This window comes from Panthera tigris, chromosome B1 (assembly GCF_018350195.1).
Source record: "Panthera tigris isolate Pti1 chromosome B1, P.tigris_Pti1_mat1.1, whole genome shotgun sequence".
Taxonomy (NCBI): Eukaryota; Metazoa; Chordata; class Mammalia; order Carnivora; family Felidae; genus Panthera; species Panthera tigris.
This window is the reverse complement of record NC_056663.1, coordinates 57,129,412-57,157,294: the sequence shown is the minus strand read 5'-3', so window position 1 is coordinate 57,157,294 and position 27,883 is coordinate 57,129,412. Positions and strand designations below refer to the sequence as shown.

The following is a 27,883-nucleotide window of genomic DNA, read 5'->3' as shown; positions in this document are numbered from 1 at the left end:
AAAAGTAGAAATTAGGAAGTGACCAAAGATTACACCAAATCCTGCAAGTGCATCAGGAATGACTGCCTGTGAATTGGGAATAGGATAAAAGTCACATTCAAGTGTCTTAAATTAGAACAGAAAAAGAACAAGGAAGCATATAGGGATGATGTGTCCAGATTGCACAGCTAAGGGGTGTGTTCAAGGACCTGAGTATCAATTCCTGTATACATGATAAGAAGATCAGAAGAACAGGAGAGAAGCAGGAGATGGGCTTTAAGGCTAGTTTAAATATGACAGTCCCTCTTTCCCCAACAGATTGCCTGACCATTAACAGAACACTTGAATCAATTCCAGGTGACTCCAAAAACTAGAAAGTAGTAAAGCTTGCACTTAATGTCTGCTCTTTTAGTTTTTAGTTTCTGACGTTTTTACTATACTATATTATCACACTCTGATCATATTTTGAAATATGTATTTTTCTCCTGGCATGGAGAATGACCAGAAAACATGTATTTCCTAGGTCTTGCAAATAAAAGATATGTGATAAAATGTTAGTTTGGGGTGGGAAATACTGGCAGATTTTCACAGTCTTTTTATAATATGTTTAATGATAATGTTTCTTGAGAATATATCCATTAGAAGAAAAATGCCTGTGAAAATTTGAAGATTTAAAAAAAAAGAAAATTTGAAGATCTTACTGTCTCTCAGAGCAGAAGCAGATGTGATAGTATGACTGTGATATCACTACAAACTCACAATTATATCTATTTAAATTTTTATTTTGTGATTGATGGATTTTTTTATTCCATACCTTTTAGAGTTAAAGATGTATGTTAGGGTTAGAAAAAGGGGCAGATTCCAAGTCACAACTGACAACCTACATCTATCAAGGAAGGAGAGAAAGCAAAGGCTCAAACAACAATCAAATGCCAAGATTTCATTCTTCTTAATGGCTGAGTAATATTCCATTGTACATATATACCACATCTTCATTCCATTCAACAGTTGATGGACATTTGGCCTCTTTCCATAATTTGTCTATTGTTGGTAATGCTGCTATAAACATTGAGGTGCATGTATCCTTTCAAATTAGTATTTTTGTATCTTTTGGGTAAATACCTAGTAGTGCAATCACTGAATTAGAGAGTAGTTCTATTTTTAACTTTCTGAGGAAACTCCATAGTGTTTTCCAGAGTGGCTGCACCAGTTTTCATTCCCACCAACAGTGAAAGTTTATAACATTTATCTTTTCTAGTTTAGTTGCAATGGGAATATTGAGAAATAATCCAGTTGAGAACAATGAATCCTGCCAAACTTGCTATCTCTTCACTTCTCTGTCATTGTGACCATTCTCTGCATACCTATGAACGATTGATTGGGGTGATATTCACCAAATGTTGTCAAAGGCTAGTTGCAGAAGGTGGAATATTGAATGTTGTTGCTAGTTTATTTTCAGTATCTTTGACTCTTTTAAAGATGTATCTATTATTTACATTTCTTCTTAAAAACAAAACAAAAATTTACCTTAGAAAAGACATCTTTAATATAAAGACATGAAGAAAATATGTAAACATATGTGTTTTGTTTTTCTTCCTGGTTACAAATTTTAGCTTTAGACACTTAGGGTATTCACTTCCTACAATGAAATATGAAGTTATATGCACTTTGTCCAGCTCACCTAAACTGTAAATACTGGAGGTTTATTAGAAACTCTTTTCAGTGTTAGCAAGATTTTGTCAATTTTTTGTAACTATAAGTCTTTTTTTAATTTTTATTCTGCATTTTAACATTCGATATTCACAATCCATGCTTTTACCATAGTTTTCCTATTTCCTAGTTCGCCATTTCTTGATTGGCTAGTATTTATTATCAGGAAAGGTTTTGTTTGTTTTCAAGAAAGACTTAAATGTGTTTTATTCCTTGGATTTTTAAAGGCCTAAATACTTGTTTGCTATTTTTTACTTGAAAGAAATTTTTGGACCATATTCTCTTTGATCCAGAATGTTGAAGATGTGTTTTATATAATCTTCTTTCATAAATTCTTATTAAGGAGAAATCCGAGGCCAGTCTCAGTTTTTCTCATTTATAGATTACTTTAGTGGTTTTTCAACTTAGATTTCTTTAGGATTTCTTATTTATTATATTTCAGCAAATTTACCTGTATGTACTTAGATGACAATCTTGCTGTCATTTTTTGTCTTCATACAGAGGGTCTTCTTTTGATGCACATTTTCAAATATTTCCGTTTCAGGACATATTCTTTTATATTCCTATGGAAGAATAATAATTCTTATTTTTTTGAATAATTTTTTTTGTTCTATTCCTGTGAACATTTATGTGTATAAAGATATTTGTTATCTATCTTTCACATTTATCATCTCCTAATTACTTATTTTTTTGTTATTTTCTGTTTTGCTTATGTGTACATTTTTAGTCTTCCATATACCTGAGTGTTTCTGGGTTCAATATTTTCAATACACTCTTTTTTATCTTTTTTCTATAGAAATTCTAATCATATGCAAAGTAGAAAGGATAGTATAATGTCCCCATGTTTTCATTGAGCTTTAACAATTATCAATTTGTAACATATATATATATATATACACATATATATATATATATATAATGTATTTATTCAATTACTAACCCAAATTATATTATTTAGGAGCAAATTTATCAGGGCTTCATGAGTGTACAACTAGTCATACAAGTTCTCAGGCTTTGAAGGGACCCATGCTTGGTTTGATATCATTGTCTTAAAAATTGTAATAGTTTTCAAAGGAGCAGGCCTGCAGCCGGTCTTGACCCCTATTAACTCTGATCTGAAATTTCTTGGCCATTTTAGAGCATAAAACTGGTCCTAAAGTAATACTTAGTCCTGTAAGATGTACTGATGATTTTATTGCTAATAATAACAGTGAATTAGAAAAGGGGTTATAGGATTTCCCTTTGTTATATATTTATATGCACACTCTTTAATTTTGACTTGTGCCTTGTTAAGGGGAAGCAAAATTAAATATGTTTGCAAAATTTAAAAGAAAACGGTTACATAGTTTAAATTACAATGAAGTAGGGTCAGAAAACTCTAGTTTACATTCTGGCATTGTCATATATCTGTGAGTCTCAGCAAATCATCCCTGTTTCATATTCTCATTTGTGAAATGGATAACATAATTTCTATCTCACAAAGTTATTAGAAGACATCACATATAAAGTATCTTTAATGGTACTCTCTTAGGTAGTAGCTATCTGACTTTTCTTGTTTCATTTTTTGGTCTTTTTATAATAGAAAATGTTTTGTGGTTTGGATGTTCTGGGTAATTAAAAGAACATGAACTAGTTAGTAGGAGCTGAACATGAAATAGAGTTTTGGGATATTGCTAACTATGAGCTGTGTTAGTGATAGCAAATAAAATTAGAAAAATGCAATATGTGTGAGAAAAAAGAGTTCTTAAGTATTTACCTGTTCTTTCCATGTTTTCCCATTCTAACAAACTGAGAAGCCAGAATAGAACAGAAGCAAACTTAGAAAGAATAAGCAAAGTAAATAATTATAAATAAGTTTTATTGGTTACAAGAAAAACTTGCTGTGATTAGTTTAAATAGAAAAATACATAATTATTGGAAAGAGATTTAAGGCTCATAGAATCCTCTGGGAGACTAAAAAGTTAGTGCCATAAAACAGAACCAAGAAAGTCTTGTCAATGGACAATCAAAGTAAATGGTAAGAAGAATTTGCTGAGGATACCATTTTTGGCACATATTGTCAATGCTAATTTTGACTGCTTCATGACCTCAGACTATGTCACAATCATTACTAAAATGTCTTACCTTCTCATAAAACAGATAAACAAAAATAGTTGTTTATTCATCTACTTGCATGTATATATACATATATATGTGTACAAAACTGTACATATTTGAAAATAAGCATATAATAGATGTTTCAAAATGTTAATAGATTTTATCTGTAAGTGGTAGAATTTCATCTTTCTTCAGTGTATTTGTCTATAGTGCTAAATCATTTATAAGAAATAGGTAGTACTTAAATAACCAGAATTTGAAGGAAATTCTTTTCACTGTAAAGAGAAACAATTTATGGCTCTACAATAGGCCATTTTTGACAAGGACAAAACATACTAATTACATTTTAAAGTTGGCAATGACAATAATCTATTTCATAAGTAGTTTAAAATTATAGATCAAGAACAAAGATGAAAATGACTTATTCCACTCTTCTCATGTGTAGGAAAATATAACTACTCTGATGGGAGAGGTTAAGGAAATTTGGGACTCCAAAGGTGGGTAAAACTTGTAAGACGATACTTTAATTGATTTTTGAGCTGACTCCAAAGCATCTCTTCTAACACTTGTCATGTGTTCTATATTAAGCAAATAGCCATTATATGATGGGCTATGGGAAGCTGATAAAGAGAGGCAATAAATGGGAAGATTAAGGGTTCGCAGGGGCCAGTTATTCTCTAAAGAACTCACTAGAACTTATTAAAAATTGTGGGCTGAACATTTCACTGCTCCCACTTGAAGCGCAGTTTTGAGAGCAAAATGGGACTTTTAGCTCTACGGGAAGTTAAAGAACTTTCGAAAAAAACAGCCTAAAGGTTTGACCCAGTGTGAACCTGTGCCCACTGCATTGAATGAAATAGGGCAGATTCCTGCAAAAGAATTCAGAGTCATAGCTTTATGGAATATTCTGTGTTAGCTTCCTGCCTTTAGAAATTTATGCCCAAAATCTACAGAAAATATTAGTCATGTCTAATAACTTCACTGGTAAGGAACAGGTTTATACAATATGGGATCATAAGACACACACCATTTCTCAGGTACTTTGGAAGTGATCATTTTACTACACATCCAGAATTCAGAGAATTTGGAAATATGAGTTTCAGCCCTCTGAGGTGAAGAACTTCAATAATATATCAGCCATCTCCAAAGAAGACATACAAAAGGACCTGGGAATTTAAGTGAATGCTACTTAATAAGCTAGAGAAACTTTTTTCCCAGAGGAGGAAGGACAATGGAGCTAATATGCAGAATTCCCACTGCATACCTGTGATGATATTATGAATGCAATTATTGATTTTCATTCTTGTTTCTTAATGTTAGGCAGGAATTAGGGCATATATTGATCATTGCTTTGAGGTGACTGAGAGAAGGCACTGAGAAATGTTACTCAGTATGTAGCTAATCAGAGGGGAAAGGTGCAGGAGTAATTCTCATCGATGACTGAAATTATCCAGAGCAATATCAGAATGAAAAAAAAGAAATGGTATGAGAAAATGGAATGGTATGAGAAAAATGGAATGGTATAAGACTGATATAAAATCAATAAAAGAAATCTGATTGGTTAGGATGACTCTAGATTATGTTGTGGTAAGCAATAAACTCAAAACCTTAGAGCTTAAAGCAATAATATTTCTGACTCTATATGTACATCATGCCACCTGTTCACTTTCTCCTTCTGTTACAGAGACTGATGAAATGGTCACTATGGGGAATACTGCCTATCACCATGGTAAAGGGAAAAAGAACACTATAGCTAAAAACATTTCATATTACTTCAGCTCACATTTCATTGGCCAAAGAAAGTTACACAGCTGTGACCAACTTCAACACAGCATGCAAGTACATTTCTGCCTCATGCCTAGGAGAACTGGAATACTTTATACAGCCCTCATGATTACCATAGAAAAGGACTACTTTCAGTTATAATAGTGTAGACTTCCAGATAAAAGAAAGAAAAAGTATCTGAAAATTTATTCTCTTTATTGTATTACTTGTATACAAAATGATAAAGACTGAGACAAGCTAGTTTGTTACCTACAGAAAAATCTAACTCTCACAGGTAAATTCAAAGGGTAATGTTCTCTCCATACTCATTTATTTCATTCTGTGCAGAGAAGATGTATCCAAGGGAGGGGTCAGTTTCTCAAAGAGAAAATATATGTTTTATATGCTAGTGCTTCAGGAATGAGGGGGAAGATTGAACAATAAGTTACTTTGGTAAAAATGAAGGTGATGTTTTGCTAAATTGGAGACGAAGCTCAGTTCAGGCTCACAGCTAGATCTAAATAGTTTGAGGCAAGATATACACCTAATGATAAGCAAGAGGTTTATGGGGTCCCAAAAGAATTAAGATTTTAGAAACCCATGAAGAGGCCTCACCACAGATAGAGGAGTCAAGAAAGAGCCAGTATGTAGGTTCAGTTCCAGTACATTTGAAGAGCTTGTAAATTATTGACAGTCACAGGCTGTATGGTACATGGAAGCTACTGCTCTGACAAATTGTTTCTAGGTAAGAGAGCACCTTTATTTTCAGCATGGTGGGGAGAAAATGGGGAGTATGGTAGGAAGCCCAGTGAGAATAATAAGGCTTTAAAAGTTAATGAAATAGACTGTAACAAAAATAACCACTTAAATATTGCAGAAAGAAAGAAGAGGCATAATCATCAGTAAAAGCATTTGACACATTCCAAAACAAAACAAAACAAAACAAAACAACATTGATGTATCAGAAATCCAAAGATAAAAAAGATCCCTTTTAACTGGTCTAGTTAACATAAAAAAAATGTACAGCTGTCAAGTGATGAGTTCAATGAGTTTTGAAATTGTATATATCCAAGTAGCCATTATCTAAAATAAGATAAAGAATATTTCCATCACTCCAAAAAATTCCCACACACTTCCTTCTAGTAAACACTCTCCATCCTATCAAAAGGAACAACTTGCTGTTAGCCCATTGATTAGTTTTACATGTTCTTATACCATTTATATGTCTATATCTCTCTTTCACTGGCTTAGAAATTCATAATCTTCCTAACCTCCAAAACAGAAAGAATGGGTGTACACTCTAAGGAGTAGCAGTGGTTGGAAAAGGAAAGGCCTCATCACGTGTACTTGACTGAAAATCCCCCGGGGTAAATACTTCACTCCATTATACAGAGCTTAATATTTAGTTGGTTATTTTTGGATCCTAGAGATAAATGTACAAGCTTTTGCATAACTCTTATAACTTAGCCTTACTTACACTTTATTTTCTCAATTACAGTGCAGAACTGAATTGTTTGTTCTGTGTAATAAAGCCACTACCACTTTCTGTATTTTTTTAAGGTTATTTATTTACTTTGAGAGAGAGGTGGTGGAGGGGCAGAGAGAGAGGGAAAGAAAGAATCCCAAGCAGGCTCCGCACTGTCAGTGCAGAGCCCGATGCTGGACTTGAACTCATGAAACATGAGATCATGACCTGAGCTGAAACCAAGAGTCACATACTTAACCGAGTAAGCCACTCAGGCCTCCCATCTTTCTGTCTTTCTGATTACACAGAGATAGCTAACCAAAAGTATATGTTGGCTGGAATGTGAACATTTTTTTGGTAGCCAATTAAAATGGTCTTACTTTTAAAAATCCAATCAATAACTGGTTTCTCAGTACGAATTTGAGAATGCAATATGCTAAATTTTTAATTCTGGTCAGCAATCTAGTCAACAGCTGCTTTTTTTTTCCTTTGGAAGATTCTATTTAAGCTAAAAATATTTGGTCTATGTCATACAAAGTTCTGATGTTGTAGAAATAACTTGAAAGCAAGTCAAGGCAACATTTCTTAGGCATACCTAAATTAGGTATATCTAATACGACTACTTGGTTTTTGCCAAAACAATAAAATTCAATGAGGCATTGTTATTCACTTAAAAGGTAAGAACATTTAACACTAAAGGGATCATTTAACAGGAAGGCACACTAACAATTTAATCCTGTATATGAATGGAGCTAATTGAAAACAAAAAAGTATGTACTGGGGGCACCTGGGTGGCTCAGTTGGTTAAGCATCTGACTTTAGCTCAGGTCATGATCTCACGGTTTGTGGGTTCGAGCCCCGCATCAGGCTCTGTGCTGACAGCTTGGAGCCTGGAGCCTGCTTCAGATTCTGTGTCTCCCTCTCTCTCTGACCCTCCCCCGTGCTCCCTCTCTCTCTCTCTCTCTCAAAAAAAAAATAAATAAACATTAAAAATTTTTTTTTAAAGTATGTACTGAAGGCTATAGTGATAGTTGGTTTTATTTTACAGCCACAAATGATTATAATCTTCCTGAATTGAATTGACTAAGATCATAAATGACTTTCACATTGACAAATCTAATGTTACATCTTATCTTTACACAGTCTTAATAGGCAAATTTGACTTAGTTGACCAATATGGGGAATAAACTTAGGAATTCCCTGAGCTTGCACCAATGGGTTAACAAGGCATAAAGAAATAGAAAGCCACAAGATGTACCCATCCAAGATTAGGTAAACAAGATTAGGTAACCAGGGCAAAGGCCACCAGTATAGGACAAAAGTATAGGAATAGGAAATCTCAGGATGGAAGCATACAAAATGAGGTAAACAAGAGTAGGTATTCAGGGCAGAAATGCGCCCAATTTAGTACAATAGGAGAAAGCTGCTTTCACAGGAAGGAAGGAGCAAAACAGGTAAACAGGTAAACAGGGCTATAGATCACAGCAGGTTGAAGTTGCCCAGAGTGGAGCTAATTAGCAAAAGAAAGGTGCCTTGTTGACTGTACCCTAGCATGCTCTGTCTTGTCCCTTAGGCCAGTTTAGGTAAACAGAGGTGGCAGAGGTGGCACCTCAGGTCTGCTGTAGACAACCATCTGCCCAGCGCTAGGATTTTGTTTTGTGTTGACCCAAACCCCTAACACCGCATATCTTCAAAACCCCCTTTTCCCCATGCCCATGAGTTAACGTTCATGATTTCATTGTCTCTTTGTGCACGTCCATCACACTTGTAAGCCTTCTGATTCTAATAAAAACGGAGCAAGGACCCTTAGTGGGGCTCTTGTCTCCTCCCAGACATTAGCCTCTCTTGCATTTCAATCCTGTGTCCCTTCTCCTGATAGACAAGAGAGAATTCCAGACCCAGAGTCTATGACAGACCACTCCCTAAAATCACTTTCTTCCCTTGAACTTTTTAACCTCATGCTTTCATTCTTTCCCTATTACTCTATTAGGTTCTATGTCTCGGCCCAATTTCCCTAGAAAACAGAACCTGAAGCAAAGATTCTGTGCTAATGTTTTATTAGAAGATACATTCCAAGAAAGCAAAAATAAAGGAAATTGAAAATGAGACAGAGAAAAAGAGAAAAGCAAATACAAAAAGATGAATTACTAAGCTGAACAGTTTTTAAGAAACACAGCTTCTTTTTTCCCCCAAAGAAGAACGTTACAGAGGATTTTATCTGAGGTCAGTGCACTGCCAAGGAAAAAGAGCAATTTATCTATCAGTTTGTCCACTATCCTGTCTCTTATTGTTTGAAGCTTGTCCCAAGGGAAATCACCCCCCACCTCTATACTTATATATGTGTTATTCTCTGGGCATTTCTAGGAAAAGACAGAGCTTCTATGAGTATAATCAAGTCTGACAGGGACTCTGGAGTTGCTGAAGTCCCAAGCTTATCAAGTACAATGGAAGCCCTGCTGAAACATTTGCCTCTAGGAAAAGATGGAACAATGTGAGGTAAGGCATGGTGGCAGTAGACAGTGTTTACATTCTTAGTACCAGAATAGTGCCAGAAACATGGTGAGCAGCCTAGGCCAAGGAGATAGACTGAGGCAGAATGGATGAAATTATTATTATTTTTTTTACTATTGTATTGTAATCTCTCTATTGGCTTTCTAGCTATCACTCTTACTTATTTTTCCCCAGTAGTAGTTGATCTAGGGATTGAAATATGCATCTTTAATTTATTAGTCTACCTTAGTGATGCAGGTACAAAGGACGTGGCAAGATTTAAGGGTAGAGAATTTTATTTGTACTGAGCTCTGGATGAATAAAAGGCAGTGATTGGTGGCTGCTAGAAGGCAGACCTGAAACCTACTCATACCTCAAACTTCATCTGATTTACAGAAGGAAGTGTCTGTCACTGCAGGAAGGGCAGGAAACTTGCTCACTCCTAGGAAATGGACTTGCTTTTGATAGGCAAGCTATCTGCCCCAAGAAAAAGTGTAGGAAATTTTCCCTTTTCTGGTTTTAGTCTTGACTGCTGGTTACAATGGCACTGGCAGAAGTCATTTTTAAAAAAAGTATGCCATTGGAAGATGGGCAGGAAACCTACTCCTGATCAGGATCCTTTACCAATACACAGGAAAGATCAGCTACCATTGCAGGAAGGGCTGGATAACTGCCTGTGTTCTATACTCTGAGTAGGAACAAAGTGCAGAAAAACAGAAATTCTCATCTCTGAGGGTCAGCATTCAGGGACTGCTTAAAATCGAGTCTGGAACAGGTTAAAGAGTATAATAATGAGAATTCTCCTTCCCCATAAGCCATGGATGGAGAAACAACAGCAGCAGGCTAATGTTGAGGGAGACACAAGAGTGTGGACAAACTCCATGTCACAGGAATACAGGCTGTGCTGAAAGCTAGGGGTGGAGCGGGAAAATTGAATAATAAGTCACCAACATTCCAAGACTAACATTAAGAACAAGATAATAACAACCAACAACTGGAGGGATTTTTATTTTATTTCTTTTTTTTTGTTTTTTTTTTTTGTTTTTTTTTTTTTGTTTTTGTTTTTTGGCTTAAACAACATAAATTAATTTTCTCACAGTTCTGGAAGCTCAGAGTCCAAGATCAAGGTATTGGAAGGTTTGGTTTCTTCTGAGGTTCTCTCTCCATGGCTGGCAGATAACTGCATTCTCACTGTTTCTTTGCATAATCACCCCTTGATCTTTTGTGCCTATGTCCAGAACTCCCCTTATAAGGGCTCTAGACGTTGAATTAGGGCCCATGCATTTGACTACATTTTATTTAATTTACTTTTTTAAAGGCCCTATCTCCAAATACAGTTACATTCTGAGGTACTAGGGATTAGGACTTCGACATATGAATTTTGGTGGGGCATAATTCAGTACCTAATAGAGGGGGATTCCAAAACGATTCAATCGAATTGTGAAATATGCTGGGTATGCTTTACTTTTCTTACAGTAGCCTGTCTGGCTTTGCTACAAGAGGAAGTCTGGACTCATAATGTGAGTTTGAGAGTCTCTTCAATTTTTTTGGAGTCTGAGAAAGATTGGTATTAATTCTTCTGTAGATGTATGTTAGAATTCACCTGTGAAGCATTCTGGCCCTGAAGTTTTCTTCACTCGGAGATTTTTGAAAACTGATTTAGTCTGCTAATTTGTTATTGGCTTGTTGAGATTTTCTATTTCTTCATAATTCAGTCTTAGTATGTCGTATGTTTTAGGAATTTATCAGTTTTTTCCAGGTTGTCCAATTTGTTGGAAAATTATTGCTCATAGTGGTTTTTAATGATTATGATCATATTTCTGTGGCAATTGTAATGTCTCCTCCTTCACTTTTAATTTTATTTGAGTCTTCTCTGTTTCTTGAAACTTCTTCTTAAGAGTTTGTCAATTTTGTCTTTCCAAAAAGCCAACTCTTAGTTTCATTGATCTTTTTTTCATGTTTTTCTAGTCACCATTTTATTTTTTTTATTTCTGCTCTGATCTTTGTTAGTTCCTTTCTTCTGCTAATTTTGGGATTAATTTGAAATTCTTTACCTAGTTCCTTGATATATAAAGTTAGACTGCTTGTTTAAGATCTTTCTCTTTTTCTTTTTTTATGTAGAAACTTATCACTACTAATTCCTCTCTTAGAACTGCTTTTGCTGCATACTGTATATTTTGTTGTGTTCTATTTTCATGTGTAAGACTTTTTTTTTCATATGGAGTATGTTGTTTAAATTTCCACATTTATGAATTTTCTAGTTTTTCTCCTGTTATTGATTTCTAGTTTTTACCACAGTGGTCAGGAAAGATATTTGGTATGATTTTAATCTTTTAAATTTGCTAAAACTTGTTTTGTGATCTAACATATGACCCTATTCTGAAGAATGTTCTTGTGTGTACTTTAGAAACGTGTATTATGCTGCTGTTGGATGGAATATTTTGTATATGTCTGTTTAGTCCATTGGTCTAAGGTGTAGTTCAAGTTCAATGTTTCTTTATTGATTTTCTGTCTGAACGAACTATCCATTGTGAAAATGGAAAGTTGGAGTCCTTACTATTATTGTACTGTTCTCTAGTTCTCCCTTTAGATCTTTTAGAATTCGCTTAATATATTTAGGTTCTCTGACTTAAGTGAATATATATTTACAATTGTTATATCCTCATAATGAATCAATTCCTTTATCCCTACATAATTATCTTCTTTATCTCTTGTTACAGTTTTTGACTAAGTATTTTGTGTGATATTAGTTACTCCTGCTCTCATTTGGTTTCCATTTGCATAGAATATCTTTTTCCATCCCTTCACTTTGAACTTTTGTGTGCCTTTAAACCTAGAGTGAGTCTATGTGATACATATAGTTGGGCCTTTTTTTCTTATCTACATACCACTCTATGCCTTTCAATTGAGATATTTAATCCATTTAAATTTAAAGTAATTATTGATAGGCAAGGACTGACTAATGTCATCTTGTTAATTATTTTCTGGATGTTTTGTAATTCCTTTCCTTCTTTCGTCCTCTCTTGCTGTCTTTGTTTGTGAATTGATAATTTTATGTTGTGGTATACTTTGATTCCCTTCTCCTTTTCTTGTGTGTGTCTCTTAAGGTGTTTGCTTTGTGGTTACCATGAGGCTTACATGAAATATATTATGGATACTAGTCTATTTTAAGCTGATAATAACTTAATTTTCTTGCATACAAAAAGTCTATATTTTTACTTCCCCTACCTTTTTATGTTTTTGACGTCACAATGAACATCTTTTTATTTAAAAAAAAATTTGTTTATTCATTTTTGAAAGACAGAGACAGAGCACAAGCAAGAGTGGGGCGGAGAGAGAGGGGGACATAGAATCCGAAGCACGTTCTAGGCTCTGAGCTGTAAGCACAAAGCCAGATGCGGGGCTCAAACTCACGAACCATGAGATAGTGACCTGAGCCGAAGTCGGACACTCAGTCTGAGCCATCCAGGTGCCCCAATGAACATCTTTTTATATTGTGTATTCCTTACAAATTAGCACAACTATAGCTATTTTTATTACTTCAGTCCTTTAAGCTTTATACTAGAGTTAATTATTGTTAATTATTATTAATTATGGTGTTAATAATTATTATCACCATATTATAGTAGGAGTATTCTGAATTTGCTATATACTTTCCTCTACCAGGCATTTTCACATGTTTTCATGTTACTAAATAGTTACTAAATATTACTTTCATTTTAGCTTAAATAACTCCTTTCATCATTTCTTATAAAGCATGTCTAGTGGTGACAAACTCTCTCAGCCTCTGTTTGTTTGGGAAAGTATGTATGTCTCCATTTCTGAAAGACAGCTTTGCTGGATAAAGTATCCTTTGTTGGCTTTTTTTTTCTCTCTTTCAGCACTTTGAATATACATCCAACTCTCCACTGGCCTATAAATTTATGCTGAGAAATCTGCTGATAGCCTTGTGGGAGTATCCTTATAAGAGACAAGCTTCTTTTCTCTGTTTTCATAATTTACTCTTTGTCTTTGATTTTTTGACAGTTTTGTTATTATGTGTATTGAAGAATATCTCTTTGAGTTGAATTTTTTTGGGGACTTACGAGATTCATGAACTTAGACATCCAAATCTTTCCCCAGTTTTTGCAAATTCTCAGCTATTATTTCATTAAATAAGCTTTATACTCCCTTTTTCTTCTTATTCTGGGACTACAATAATGCATTAATTACTTTTCTTAATGATACCCATAAGCCCCATTGCTTTTCTTCATTATTTTTCTTTTTGCTTCTCTGATTGTATAATCTCAGCTAATGTGTATTTCAGTCATTGATGGTTTCTTTTGCTTGGCCCAATCTTCTACTGAAGCTCTCTAATGAATTCTTCAATTCAGTCATTGTATTCTTCAACTCCAAGATTTGTTTGGTTTCTCTTTATGTTTTCTACCTTTATGTGAACGTCTTATTTTGTTCTTTGTTTTCCTGATTTAAAAAAAAAAAATTGTTTACATTCCCAGAACTCTCTGAGCAACTTTATAACAGTTATTTTGAATTCTTTGTCAGGTAATTCATGTATCTCTATTTCTTTGAAGTAAGTTACTGGAATTTCACTGTGTTCCTTTGGTGGTGTCATGCTTCCCTGATTCTCCATGATCCCTGTAGCCTTTTGGTGTCTGCACTTTGAAGAAGCAGTCACCTCTTCCAGATTTTATAGACTATTTTGGTAAGAAAAGTCCTTCACCTGTAGGTGGAGGCACACTGGAGTGCAGTGCTCCCAGGTCTAGTGATTGATGCAGGGTGACAAGTAAGGAGGCATGTGGCATCTGTGATCCAGGTAGGTATATTGTATTGTTGGATCAAGCCACTGAGGTCCACAACACCTACAACTGAGTAATTCCTCATGGGTGTTGCAGGTGGGGCACAGTGGTTGCAAGTGCTTTAGGAGTTCTAAGTGGTGATTCCTGGTCCAGCAGTTAGGGACCAAGGCAGGAAATGTTGGTGGCCAGATACATACATATGTAAGGACCATTTCCACATGCCTATGTATTGGCAAAGGTTGGTTGCATATACACATAGTAGCAAGGGTCATGGCCGGCAGCAGAGGCTAGGACCAATTGCAGTTGTTTTAGCAGTTGTGAGGTCCTTGGTTGTAGGTGTGTACTCTTATGGCCTCAGGGTATTGCCATGGTTGTACAAATAGCAGTGGAGTCTGGTGACAGGAGACAGGGCCAGGCCCAGGCCCACCAGCAGCTGTAGGGACCTTGGCTGTCAGTGTGCATTCCTGTGACTACAGAATCTAAACATAGGCATACATGGGAGGCACACAGCTGGAGGAGCTAGCCCTGAAAGCTCACATAGCTGTGGGAGTCAGCCACAAGGGTCTAGGCTAACATTTTGCATATATGCAGCTGCAGAGACAGGGGCTGGCTGCCAGTGTGGATCCAGACTAGAGAGAGGCAGAGCAGGATATGACTCAGGCAGCTGACATCTGCAAACACAAAAACCTGTAAGCCAAAAATTTCACTGATGAAATGTGAAGAGGTTCATGGCAACTGTGTTGGCTGCTGGTTTGTTCAGTGGTGGAAGCTATTGGGGTCCTTTGCAGAGCAGGCCAATAAGAACCACAGTCACTCCTACATTGTTGATATTGATATCCTCTGCCCTCTTATTTCTGTTTCCTAGACTTCTCTAGACATGTTGGCTTGGCAGTCTGAGTGGGCTAAAGCCTAAGTGGGTCCTTTGTTCAATGCCCCAAAAGACTGGGGAAGCTGGTTGTTTACCCCATTCTTCCTTTCTTGATGACGGGAATTCTGTCAAGCTGGGATTTTCTTCTTGGCAGTGCTGGCCTGGGGATGGGATGTTGCAGGCTAAATAAAACTGTTTCTCAATCTCTTTTTTTATGAGGTTATTCTTAGGTTTTTTCATTCCACTGATTTGCTGAAGCTTCTTAAGCGGACTCCTGAGCTCTCCCAGAGCTAATTTTATTCATGGATAGCTGTCTAAATGTTGATTGTTATTGGGAGATAGAGGGTGGGGTCTCCTACTCTACCATGTTGGTAACATCACTCTCCTGGACTGATCTGAACATTTTAATACTGAAGGAAACCATGACAACAAATACCCAAATCCAGCTCAACTTAATTCCCCATACTAAGAGCCTGGCAGAAAAAGAAGCATACCTGTATCCAATTAAAAAGTGATTTACCTCAATATCTATTTTTGTTTTACATACAATCTCTAAAATTCAAACAAAACCTATAAGACACAGAAAAAAAAGCCTATTGTTAAATGATAAAGAAGTCAAGAGAAGTAGACATGGTCTGGGTGTTGAAATTAACAAACTGAGATACTGAAATAACTATGCATAATATATAAAAAGATCTAATGAAAAACGTGGACAACATGTGAATGGAAGAATTTGTGCCTGCAAAGTTTTACCCTCTATTAAGCCTTCCTTTATCCATGGCTCTTTGATAACACCATAGGAAACTCTGACTTTTATTTTATCAGGTTTTATACTATTGAGAACATAAGAGTGAAAGTCTTTTGCATCATTTTTATCATAACCAATCTTGAAGTCTTGGACTAGTTGAATCTAGAGCAATGCGTACAAGGAATTTGCTATTTTCTCCCTCTCAGTCATCTTTGGGAACTACTTCAACATAATCTGGCTGGGTAATCTCATACAGTCATGGGACTTTTAATTTCATCTACATGTTTATGACTTCCAAGTTCTTATCTCTAGTCCTGGCATTGCTTTTGTACTCCATTCTTATATATCTAATTGCTTATTCAGAATCCCCACTTAATCTAGGAGACCTCAGTATTATCAAATCTAAAATAGTTTTCACTTTAATAGCTCTTTAATTTGCTATTTCCCTCATTTTTTGTTTTTTTACCTTAGTAAATAGCATTACTTTCTATCTAGCCATAAAAGTCAAAGCCACAGGATTTATCCCTAACTCTTATCACTATACTATTCTTATTTCATCCATCAGAATATCTTGTAGACTTCAACTCTAACCATAGTGCAATTCACTTCTCTCTGTTTCACTATCACGTTCACCTGGAGAGATGAAGTAATAAAACTTGTCTCACTACTTCTATTTGTTTAAGCATCTGACTCTGGATTTCAGCTCAGGTGATGTTTCAGCCCCACATCAAGCCCTGCGCTGACAATGTGGAGCCTGCTTGGGATTTTCTTCTCCCCCCGCTCTCTACCTCTACCTGGCTCAAGCTTGCACTCTCTCTCAAAATAAATTAACTTAAAAAAATTATATATATTAGTGTAAACATACTGCTCTCTTGCTTAAAATCCAAATTCAGTATCTAGGCTTCGCAACACATATGATATGATCTGGGAGTATGGCCAGGTCTCCAACCTTATGCATTTACTTGCTCCCTTTGATCAAGCCACACATGTCTCTGTGTTTCCCAAAACTACCAAGGCATATCCAGGTTAGAGACTGTTCAATATTTCTTTATTTTATCCCAGACTGTTTTCTTTTTTTATCTTTGTTCTTGTTTGTCTATTTTTGAGGCTGACTCCTTGTCTTTGGTTAAATTTAGTAAAAGGTCGTTATTAACCACCAAAGTAAAGATGCTCTTTAATCACTGCATCACTATTATAATAGCACTTAACCCTATTTTATATGTTTTTTAATTTATTTATATAATTGTTTATTGTGTGCTATTCTGTTTTGTGGGTAACAAATTAATAAATATCAAGGCCTTCCATGGCATTTTCAAGTCTGTATCACCAGGAGTAAGAATAGTCCCTGATACACAGTATCATTCAATAAATGTTTTGGCACTAAATTTCAATTATTTGAGAATCACACCATGTAATGGAATCTTTGACCTAATTGACATTTCATTAAACTGTTCCTACACTGCTTTATTTGATTTTTAAATATTCCTCCAAAGCATCTTTGGTTTTTAAAAATAGTACAAATATTCAAGTCTTCAGAGGAGACCCTAGGGGGCAATTTATTCTCCCAGGTTGAGAATAACTGCCTTCAACAAACAAACTGTGAATCTGTGGGATAAGCAGAATGACACAAATTAAAATATAAGCCATTAGTATTTTAGGAACTAATTTAATAAGCATTGTAGAACATTTATTGACATTAGTAAACATTTTTGCTGCTGTTATCTGAGCTCACATCAAGATAGTGACTTTGATTCAGTATATTTTTATCCTAACAGTTTCAAGTTGAATACCAAGACATAAGCTAACATTAATGGCAAACATTAAATCATACTAACAACAAGATTTTCTCCATAAAGACTGGGAATTAACTTCATGTATTTACAATATTAAATTAATTTCCCTTAATAAGATATATTCCTCAATTTAGGCAACTCTGTTCTTATTTCAGTTGAAGGAGACATAATTACTGTATTATAATTACATTAGGATTCTTAACTTATTACTAGAACTTAAATACCTGTTTAAATATGTAATTTATGTGTGTTAATGAATTAATGGCTCATTCCAAACATTTCAGATAACTCTATAAGCATCCAAATCAACAAAAGTAGTATTTTTAGGCTATAGATTTCATATTTAAATGGGTTATAAACTCTTCATATTAAACAGGAGAGCCTTTAGTTTTTCATAATGTTTTACTTTTTAAAAAGAGAAATAAGAAATGATACTAAAAGAAGGGAACATATCTTTGATCTCTGGAATTATCAGAAGACATATCCTAATCTTACATATTGTCAATGTTTAAATGTCATTAATATTGCTATAGTATCTCATATAATTTTTCTTTGATCTATGATTCATTTAGAATCTTGAAAAATACTTGCATATGTTTAAAATATACTTAGTCTAATGTATTTATATTATTAAGAGACCAGCTCAACTATATAGACAATTGTAGCTCAGAATTCACTAAGCGTAATTGTAGACTTGAAATACTACTAAATCTAGAAAGTTATTTTATTTTTCAAAAAAATTCTCAAATTGTAAATATCTGAGAGGGTCCTATTTTCTGGGTATAACTACTGGCTTGTTTATGCTCTCTGCCATGATTGCAAATATCAAACACTTGGCAAATAAAGAATGAAATAGATAATATAAGAATTGTGATAGTCTTTTTAGGCTAAAATTTTAAGTGTTCCCTTCAAATCTTGATTGTTTTCTATTTTTAAACCCTTTTAACATTATCTTATTACAATATTTAATTCATTGTTACACTGTTTAATGCCAACGCCATTCTTCTTAGCCATGAAGATCATGGCTATTCAGTGTTTATTTAGTTCAAGAAACGAAGAGCAATTTTAATATTATAAACATTTATAGTACTGGAAAAGAAAAAAAATTGTTGAAAAGGCTCTTAAAAAGCAAATATATTCATGTAATTAATATCCTTTTTTTTTTTTTTAAGTAAAGCAGTCCTTCTCAATAGGGTTTAGAGTCTTAGAAAAATAAGACTACCTATCATGTTTTTCACATTTCCTGTATTTGCTGTAAACATTTTGTAAATATCTGAGTCAAAAAATTTTTGAAGAGAAAGGGAGGAAAAAAAAAACAAAAACAAATCACACCACAGCAGTACTGTGGTAATGAGAAAGTAAACAGATACTTTGCTAATGATTTTGCTATTTTTAAATGTGTAGAAGTGTTATATGTTGTAACTTTAGGTTACTTTATTCTAACCATAGCTTATGGAGCTTGGGCCCTAAATTTTTCATTGGTTATTTCTATAAATTATTTCCTACCCCAGTATCATACTGTTTGGTACCTAATGGAACTCTGAGTCCTTTCTCTGTTTTACTACATGAGAAATTACTCAGGTATAATCATAGGCACAGCTTTTCCTCTCTCCATACAGAAACACACTTGATTTAGTTACTGATGTACATGAATGTGCTTCTCCATTTTAGCAGAGTATCCTAATGAGGAAAACTTTATACTGTGGATAAATGTGCCTGTGTTTTAATGGCAAAATTTGGAAGAGATGGTAAGCAAAAGGATAAAAAGGTTAGGGAAAAGAAATTAGGTAGGCAACAGTTGGATTTCTTTCTCATTTGAAGTTTAAAAGGTCTTCCAAAAATAGGTTTGAAATATTACACCAAAATAATTTTTGATAAAAGATTGTAAGAGAATTGTAGAGTTGTTACAATGCATAATATTGATAATATCAATAGCTGATTCCAAAGTTTCTTTTTCCTAAGTAAACTTCATGGTCAGCTGTAAGGATTTTATGCTTTTGACAAATTGGTTCTGTTTAAAAACCCAGCAAGGCTTAAAGTTGTATTAACATACCACTGTTACTGGAGTGATGAGAGTTCATTTAACATAAATTAAATTGTCTTTGTCAAGGAAATTATAAATCCAAGACATGAAACTGGTGCATATAAAAAGGTTTCAGTGCAGTGTAAAACAGAAGTCCCTCTGGGCACTCACATCTGCAGGATGGAAGTATGTTGATCATAGAAAACATTCTCTATCATTTTGAAACAGTCCTGTTTCTAGAAATTGCATTGTTTCCTTATGTTCTATTCTTCACACATAGTTTTAGCATAACATTCACACCCTTCTCTTAATGCACACAGCAGAGTTCCAAATGTTCTTTGGAATAGAACCAAAATCAATACGCCCCTTTTAAGACCCTACACCTGGCTATGTATTCTCAGTTTTATTTTGTTTTGCTTTTTTCAAGCCCACTAGTCCTTTTTCTCAGGTAGATTTATTCTTTACATTCTTATTCTCTCCCTACTCCCACCTTAGACGCTGAAGTGTTCTCACTAACGTCATGTTATACTTATCACTGATCTACCTTTTGAGATTAAGCTGAAAAATTTTCCTCCCATTAACCAAAAGTGATCACGGCATTTTACTTGGTGAAAAAATAAATGAGGTCATTGATTACTCATTTATCCAGGTAATTATGTACATTTATACAAAAATTAATATATCCTTGTCATTTATTTGTATATACAGATACACATTTATTTATGCTTCACTAGATTGTAGTTTAAATGTATACACAGGAATATATTACAAATAAGAAAAAAATACAAACAATTTATAAACACAGATCAGAATTTGTAAAATGATAGAAAAAGGGAAAACTTTGAAATATCTGTAAGAATTATCTATTAGAATTATCTCTAAACATTTAAAAGTGGGAAATTTCCAGCAAAATTTTTGTGTATTTGTTTCCTTTAAAAGTTACAAGTGCTGACCATATTTTTTTTAAATTTTTTTTTAACGTTTTATTTATTTTTGAGACAGAGAGAGACAGAACATGAATGGGGGAGGGGCAGAGAGAGAGGGAGACACAGAATTGGAAGCAGGCTTCAGGCTCTGAGCCATCAGCCCAGAGCCTGACGGGGGGCTCGAACTCACGGACTGTGAGATTGTGACCTGAGCTGAAGTCAGACGCTTAACCGACTGAGCCACCCAGGCGTCTGTGCTGACCATATTTTTATGCATGTATGTGTATATATGTGTTTTTGCCTCTAATAGTCAAAGAATATTTTAAGTATATTACATTCATTTCAGTTGCTTTTTTTGTGATTTAAATTTGTGACCCTTCATTTAAACAAGGATGGTGGAAATGTTTCTGCATAGATTAGTTAGGAAAAGTGCTCTGCAGAATATATGGACGATTTCTCAGTACATAAATATCAGATAAGAAAAAGTGGAATGAGTTTTCAGCACTCTTCCCATGATTTCTTTTTAACTGTAAATTTCCCTAGTTTTTTACAGGAACTGAAATGAATTGTCTTATTATGAGGGCATGCTTGAGTTTACTTAATAGGAAATTAATAATTCTCTGCAGCTCTTTTCAACTGTTCAAATGAATATAAATAATTAGTGTTTCACTAATTCCATTTCATTATAAAATTTCCTACACAATATCAGAGAGTCAGGTATTTTTCTAGTGAGAATATCTGCTAATTTTTTAGAAGGGGATTCGACTCTACATAACTTCATTAAGTGCAACAACCTCTTTTCCTCCAATGTGGCCCCAGTCTATAGAATTTATATATGCCTCAGGATTTTTCAATTAAATTTTTAAAAAAATTTTTAAAGTTTATTTATTTATTTTGAGAGAAAGAGACAGAGACAGCGAGCAGGGGAGGGGCAGAGAGAGAGAGTGGGAGAGAGAGAATCCCAAGCAGGTTCTACACTGTCAGTGTGGAACCCAATGCAGAGCTCGAACTCACGAACCAGGAGATCATGACCTGAGCCAAAACCAAGAGTTTGACACTTAACTGACTGAGTCACCAAGGTGCCCCATGAATTAAAATTCTTAATCTTTTGGCTATCTTGACTATTTTAAGTGCATCTGAACTGAGTTAGACAAATGTTCTTTATCCCAATCCTTTTTATCTTGTCCTATTAAGAAGGGTTCTTTCACTCTTTTCTTCGTTTGCTAACTATAATGCTGATATTAGCTGAAAAGTTCTGGTTACCATTTTCTTGAAAATAAAACTCTACTTCTATGGGCCTTGTTGCAACTGAGCATGATTCAACTAAAATCTGGTTCTCTATGTATATGGGTTGTATTAGTTTCTTAGTGCTGCCATAACAAATGGACATAAACTGGGTTTCTTAAAAGAGATATTTATTGTCTCACAGTTTTGGAGGCTAGAAATCTTAAATCAAGGTGTCAAAAGAAATAATTTATCCCACGCCTCTCCCCTAGCTTATGGGGGTGGTTGGCAATCCTTGGTGTTGTCTTCTAGATACATCATGCTAATCTGTGCCTCCATCTACACATGGCATTTTCCCTGTGTATGTCTCTATGTCTGCTCCTCTCATCTTCTTCTAGAAATGCCAGTTATATTGAATTTGGGGCCCATCCTAATGCAGTATAACCTCATTTTAACTAATCACATTGCTAAAGAGTATTTCCAAGTAAGTTTACATTCACAGGTTCCAGGTACACATGAATTTTTGAGGGGAACTAATCAACCCAGTCCATAGGCTATTGCATTTCATTCCACTATTTTTTTTTGCATGTGGTTTATTTTGACTTTGTAAAATTTAAACAGAAAGTATATTAACCTACATTCACAAACCATCTCTCGTATTTTAAGAAACAGCCATATTACATATTGTCTCTCATATCTCTCTATACATTACCTATAAACTTAATATCATTTTTGGTCATTTTTTGAAGTTTCCTGGCTCACATATCCTATTGATTCATATTTATTACAAGTCATTAAAATATTATACATCTCACAGATTATATTTATGAAATAATTAATTTATAATCCATATTAGATTCAGTTGAAGCTATGAATTTATCACAAATAAAATGTAATTCTTTATGTGATCTTCTAGTTAATATTGAGATACAATATTAAAACAAAACAAAATTCATGTTATTCCTATAAAATAACATTTATTGTAAAGTTGAAGAATATCATTCTTCCTTAGTATCCCTCATGTTTGTATTTATCTAAGATGCCCCAAATAAAATATTTTAAATGTTTGAGATAAGTTTGTAGTGAGCCTCATGTTTTCCACAGTGCTCTTAGATCTTAATTAGTTGATCCTGAGGTGATTTCCAGTTTTACTTTGTATTTGAATCAAGAAAATTAAGTAACAACGGCAAGTTTGAAAGTTTTGACTTTAGCTCTAAAATCTGTATTTTGATTCATGATGAACATGAATCAAGATAAGGAATTATTAATAATCACTATAACTGGATGTGAAGATATATGATTCTGCTTTCCCTTCCTACCTCATATAATATAAATATATTACTAACATATTGAAAATATAAGTTACTAAAGAGTCAAAATCAGCTGTATTCAAGAACATTAATTGATTAATGATAGTGGGAGTTCAATTATTGATGAAATGTATTTCTTTTACTTAATATCTCTGCCATATAATAAAATTTTACTTTTAATCATGCTTAGAAATTTTGTTTCTGTGTCCTGTTATAAAACAGTATTCACTACAAGGGAGCAAGCATCAGGCTTTATTTTATTTTCTCAACAAGATTAGACATGAAACAGAAATTACAGCATCTAAATGTAAGATATTTGTTTTTTTAAAATAGAAACAAAGCATTGGGATAAAATTAAAATAATATACATTTTTGCTAAAGGAAATATTAAAAATACATTTGATTATGTCTGTAATGTGCAGAGTTATGAAAATAAATGACTTTTGAGGGGAGGGAGGTCTGGCATTTATCCTTGCCATAGAAAGACATGACATGAAATGATATCAAGGACTGAACACTTACATTAGACCAACAGCAGTTGGGCATGGTTTAATCATTCCTAGGCATTGAAAATTACCTATTTACTTTACATTTAAATTTTTCTTTTTTGGTAACTTCCTCATGATACTATCGTATTATCATCATCTGACATTCCTGAGATACTTTTTGTGTGTGCTTTGCATGGTACGTACAGTAAATATAGGTTCTTTGGTATTTAAGAATAGACATTATTAACAGTAAGTTTCTTGGGCCAAATGAGAAAATTAATTCCAAATTAATGGAAATACAATTAATGCACTTCACTCCTACTATGAAATGAACTATTTCTTTCAGTTGGGTAACAAGTAGATTTGTATTTTGTTAGGGAAAAATTAACTCTTATGTACATTGAAAGCTACAGCCAAAAGTTTCTGTTCTATATGAATCTACAGAATTCTATTTATAGAGGTTTTAATATTTTAGTACAGTGATAACAAATGGAGAATTTTCAGAGTGTAATATACTATTTCAGACATATTAAGTGGAGAAAAACTTTTCAAAGAAAAAATAGGTATTTATCCTTATCATATATATCATCATTGATTAATTCACACCTAAGGTTTGCTTCTAGCCATATTATGCTTTGGAGCAACAAACAGTCTTTTAGTCATGTCTCATTAATCATTTAATTAGTTTGTAAAACACTTCACTTTCTTGTCATATTAAGTATGAGATTAAAGAGGATTTTAATTGATTACAGAAGTATTTTTTTAAAGTTTAAGTTAAAAAGAAGGGAAGTGGGAACAAGAATAAAAGAAATTTAAAAAAAGCCTCAAAAGAAATGAAAATGAGAAAAAGCAGAATTAGGCATTTATAAGACTAATATTTCAGTAGTTTTTATTTTTTCTAAGTAAAGTTCCTCATTTTTCATTATTGGTACTGAAAGTAGCATGTGATAAAAAAAATCAAAAGGTAATTCTATTGCTAAGATAAAGAATAAATTTTAAGCTTATAATTTGAAAGTCACATATATAAGATGTGAATTTCAATACATTTTTTTTCTTATTGCTGGGCTTTGAAAATTATTGTTGAAATTAGAAAAACCTCTATAGAATAAGTTAGTACTCAGCATAGTATATTGATTTTATGTCATAATTCATTGGATCTTTAAGTTTTAGTTCAACATGAGGCTTTTTATAGTAGGGAAGTCTGCACTAAATTTGTTGTCTAATAATATGCAACTTTGGAAAAATTACTTAAAATTTTTTACGCAGTCTTATCAACTGCAATATGAGAATAATAACTGTTCCACCAAATAGAGTTGTGGCAAATATTGTTAAAAGTGAAATAATGACATAATACATGGGGAGGAAAACAAAGTAATTCCTGGCAGATGTTGTGTGATAATCTAATGTGATTACACTGCATCAAATTGCAGTTCACTCCCACCATGCTCCTTTATCACACTTCTGAGTGAAAAGGAATCCAATGCTTAGAGAACTTTTTAGGAAAGAGATAAAGATAAGAGAAGCTAAGAAATATGAACCTGACATTTGCTAAATTTTGCCCTTGAGTCAAAATTTGTTAAAGCAAAAGACGCAATTAGGAGAATGAGACACTAAGCTGAAGGGACAAAAACGAGCTTTTAGAAACTGTAAAAAGTTAGGAAGCTTTGTAAACAGCCCAGGATTTTGATTGGAACACAACAGCATCCTTTACTATGAACTGAATTATGTCCCCTGAAATTCATGTTAAAGCCTTAACTCCTAATGTGATGGTATTTGGAGATGGGCCTTTCAGGGAACAATTAGGTTTAAATGAAGTAATGACGATGGGGCCCTCATGATGGAATCAGTGCCGTATAATAAGAGAAAGAGACACCAGGGCTTTCTCTCTGTATGCACGTAAGAGGTCATGTAAGCACACAGTGAAATGGCAATTGTCTTCAAGCCAGGAAGAGAGCCCTTATAAAAAAACCAAATTTGCTGGCACTTTATTGCAGACTTCTCAGCCTCCATAACAGAGAAATAAATGTCTGTTGTTGAAACTACCCAGTCTGTGTTACTTTGGTAGAGCAGCCTATGTAGAATAAGTCTTCTGAGGAATCATATGGCCTCAAATAACACAAATTTAAATAATTCCATTTCTTGATCAATTAAGAACATTTGTTTCTGCCAAATGCAAAAGAAAACCACATCCAAGACCTCAAATTATTCCCATTTCTTTAAATGCAATGCTAGCACTCAATTAAATGTAACCAAACATATAAAAAGATAATAATTTAGTGAAAACCAAGAGAAAAATAGAAAATAAAAGTAAATACAGGATATATGGATATTGGTTTTATCACACATGAAATTTTGTGAAACTATAATTAAAATATTGAAGGAATTAAATAACAAGATTCAAAATTCCAACAGAAAAACAGATATAATAAAAAAGAGCAAATAAAAATTCTGAAGTGAAAATTAAAACTAAATTAATAATCAGTAGATACAGTTAACAGCAGATTAGGCATAGCTGAAAAAAAACAAAACAGTGAACTTAATGATAGGTCAGATGCTGTCTCCATACTGCAGTATAGGAGAGATTAACAAGATGCAAACAAACAAACAAACAAGAGAAAACCAGAAAAAGAGTGTAAAAGATACATAAAGGCTAAGAATCTTCATAAACTGATAAAGAATTTACAAATCTGATGCTCCTGAGCTAACAAAAGATATGTCTTAGATAGCTCCAGCTGCCATAACAAAATACCACAGAGTGAGTGTTTTAAACAACAGAAATTTATTTTCTCACAGTTCTGAAGACTAGGAAGTCCAATATCAAGATGCCAGCAGATTTGTTTTCTGGTGAGAGCTCTCTTTCATGCTTGCAGAAAGCCCCTTTCCTGCTGCTATACCCTCAGATGGCAGGAAAAGAGAAAATACACTCTATGGTCTATTTTTATATAAAAGCACTAATCCCATTAAGGGACCCTTACCCTCAAGACCTCATCTAACCCTTATTACTTCTCAAAGACCCCATCTCCAAATACTATCACATAGTGGGGTAGGGTTTAAATATATGAATTTGGAGGGGAGACACAATTCAATCCATAGCAATATGATTGTCAAGTTAGATTCATGTGATGAGAGATCTTCATTATTCCAATTTTACAACTAATTTCCAGGATACAGGCAATGGAATAGCCCACATAAAGTAAAAAGTGATCTTAGATATTACACATAGGTTTCAAATTCTTCATTCCCACAGCAGAAAGGCCTTTCTTTTCCAAAATACACAATACTTCTAATAACATACATGGCATATAACTTCACCTCACCTAGTGTTGAATGACTATCTTATAGCTATCTTCAATTTATACAGCTGTGTATATGACATTTTTCAAGTTAAGCCTAATAAAACTATAGATTCTGATGGGGCACCTGAGTGGCTCAGTTGGTTGAGTGTCCTACTTTGGCTCAGGTCATGATCTTGCAGTCTGTGAGCTCAAGCGCTGCATCGGGATCTGTGCTGACAGCTCAGAGCCTGGAGCCTGTTTCAGATTCTGTGTCTCTCTCTCTCTCTCTGCCCCTTCTCTGATCATGCTCTGTCTCTCTCTCTCTGTCAAAAGTAAATAAAAAACTGAAAAAAATTAAAACAAAACAAAACAAAACTATAGATTCTGGATTTATTTACTTTCCATAATCTTTAATCAGAAATACTCCATTAAAAGCTTTCCATAAATAAGGATATCATAAAATCCTTAGATTCATTTACAAAGTCAATAAGATCAGAATGGATGATTTTCCTCCTTTCGTTCCTTTCGGAGCACTGTTGTTCCTATAGTGGCAGTAAATAATAGCACAAGACCATTAATACCCTGGTAGGTGACTACCAATATTTGTTTTCCAATGGAGTACAGGAATTTCCTCTACAAAAAATGTGAATTGTTACTTATATCTCTTCATAGGTGTACTGATGTTCTTTAATCAGGGAATTAATGTTTATTCTCTTTTATCCATAATTATTTTTTCAGCCTCACTTAGTATACCATGACCAGTTCCTAATATCTCTACCAAACATTTGGTTTGGATCAAATGGTGACCAAGCTATCACATATTTTGTGCAATTATACATTTACGAAATTGTAAATGTTGGGAAAATGAACAATCAAATATTGAGTACCCAACAAAACTGTCAATTGGGTATCTTCTGCCTCTAAATA

The 27,883-nt window shown here is 34.0% G+C and overlaps 1 long non-coding RNA gene across 1 annotated transcript in view; it reads right to left on the bottom strand.

Annotated features, from left to right (window-relative positions):
• Positions 1 to 27,883, bottom strand: part of LOC122237640 — a 57,343-nt gene that overhangs the window by 10,955 nt on the left and 18,505 nt on the right. Inside the window, exon 2 of the long non-coding RNA XR_006216226.1 lies at positions 2,141 to 2,252. This is a non-coding gene — a long non-coding RNA (uncharacterized LOC122237640). The remainder of the gene's footprint in view (positions 1 to 2,140; positions 2,253 to 27,883) is intronic.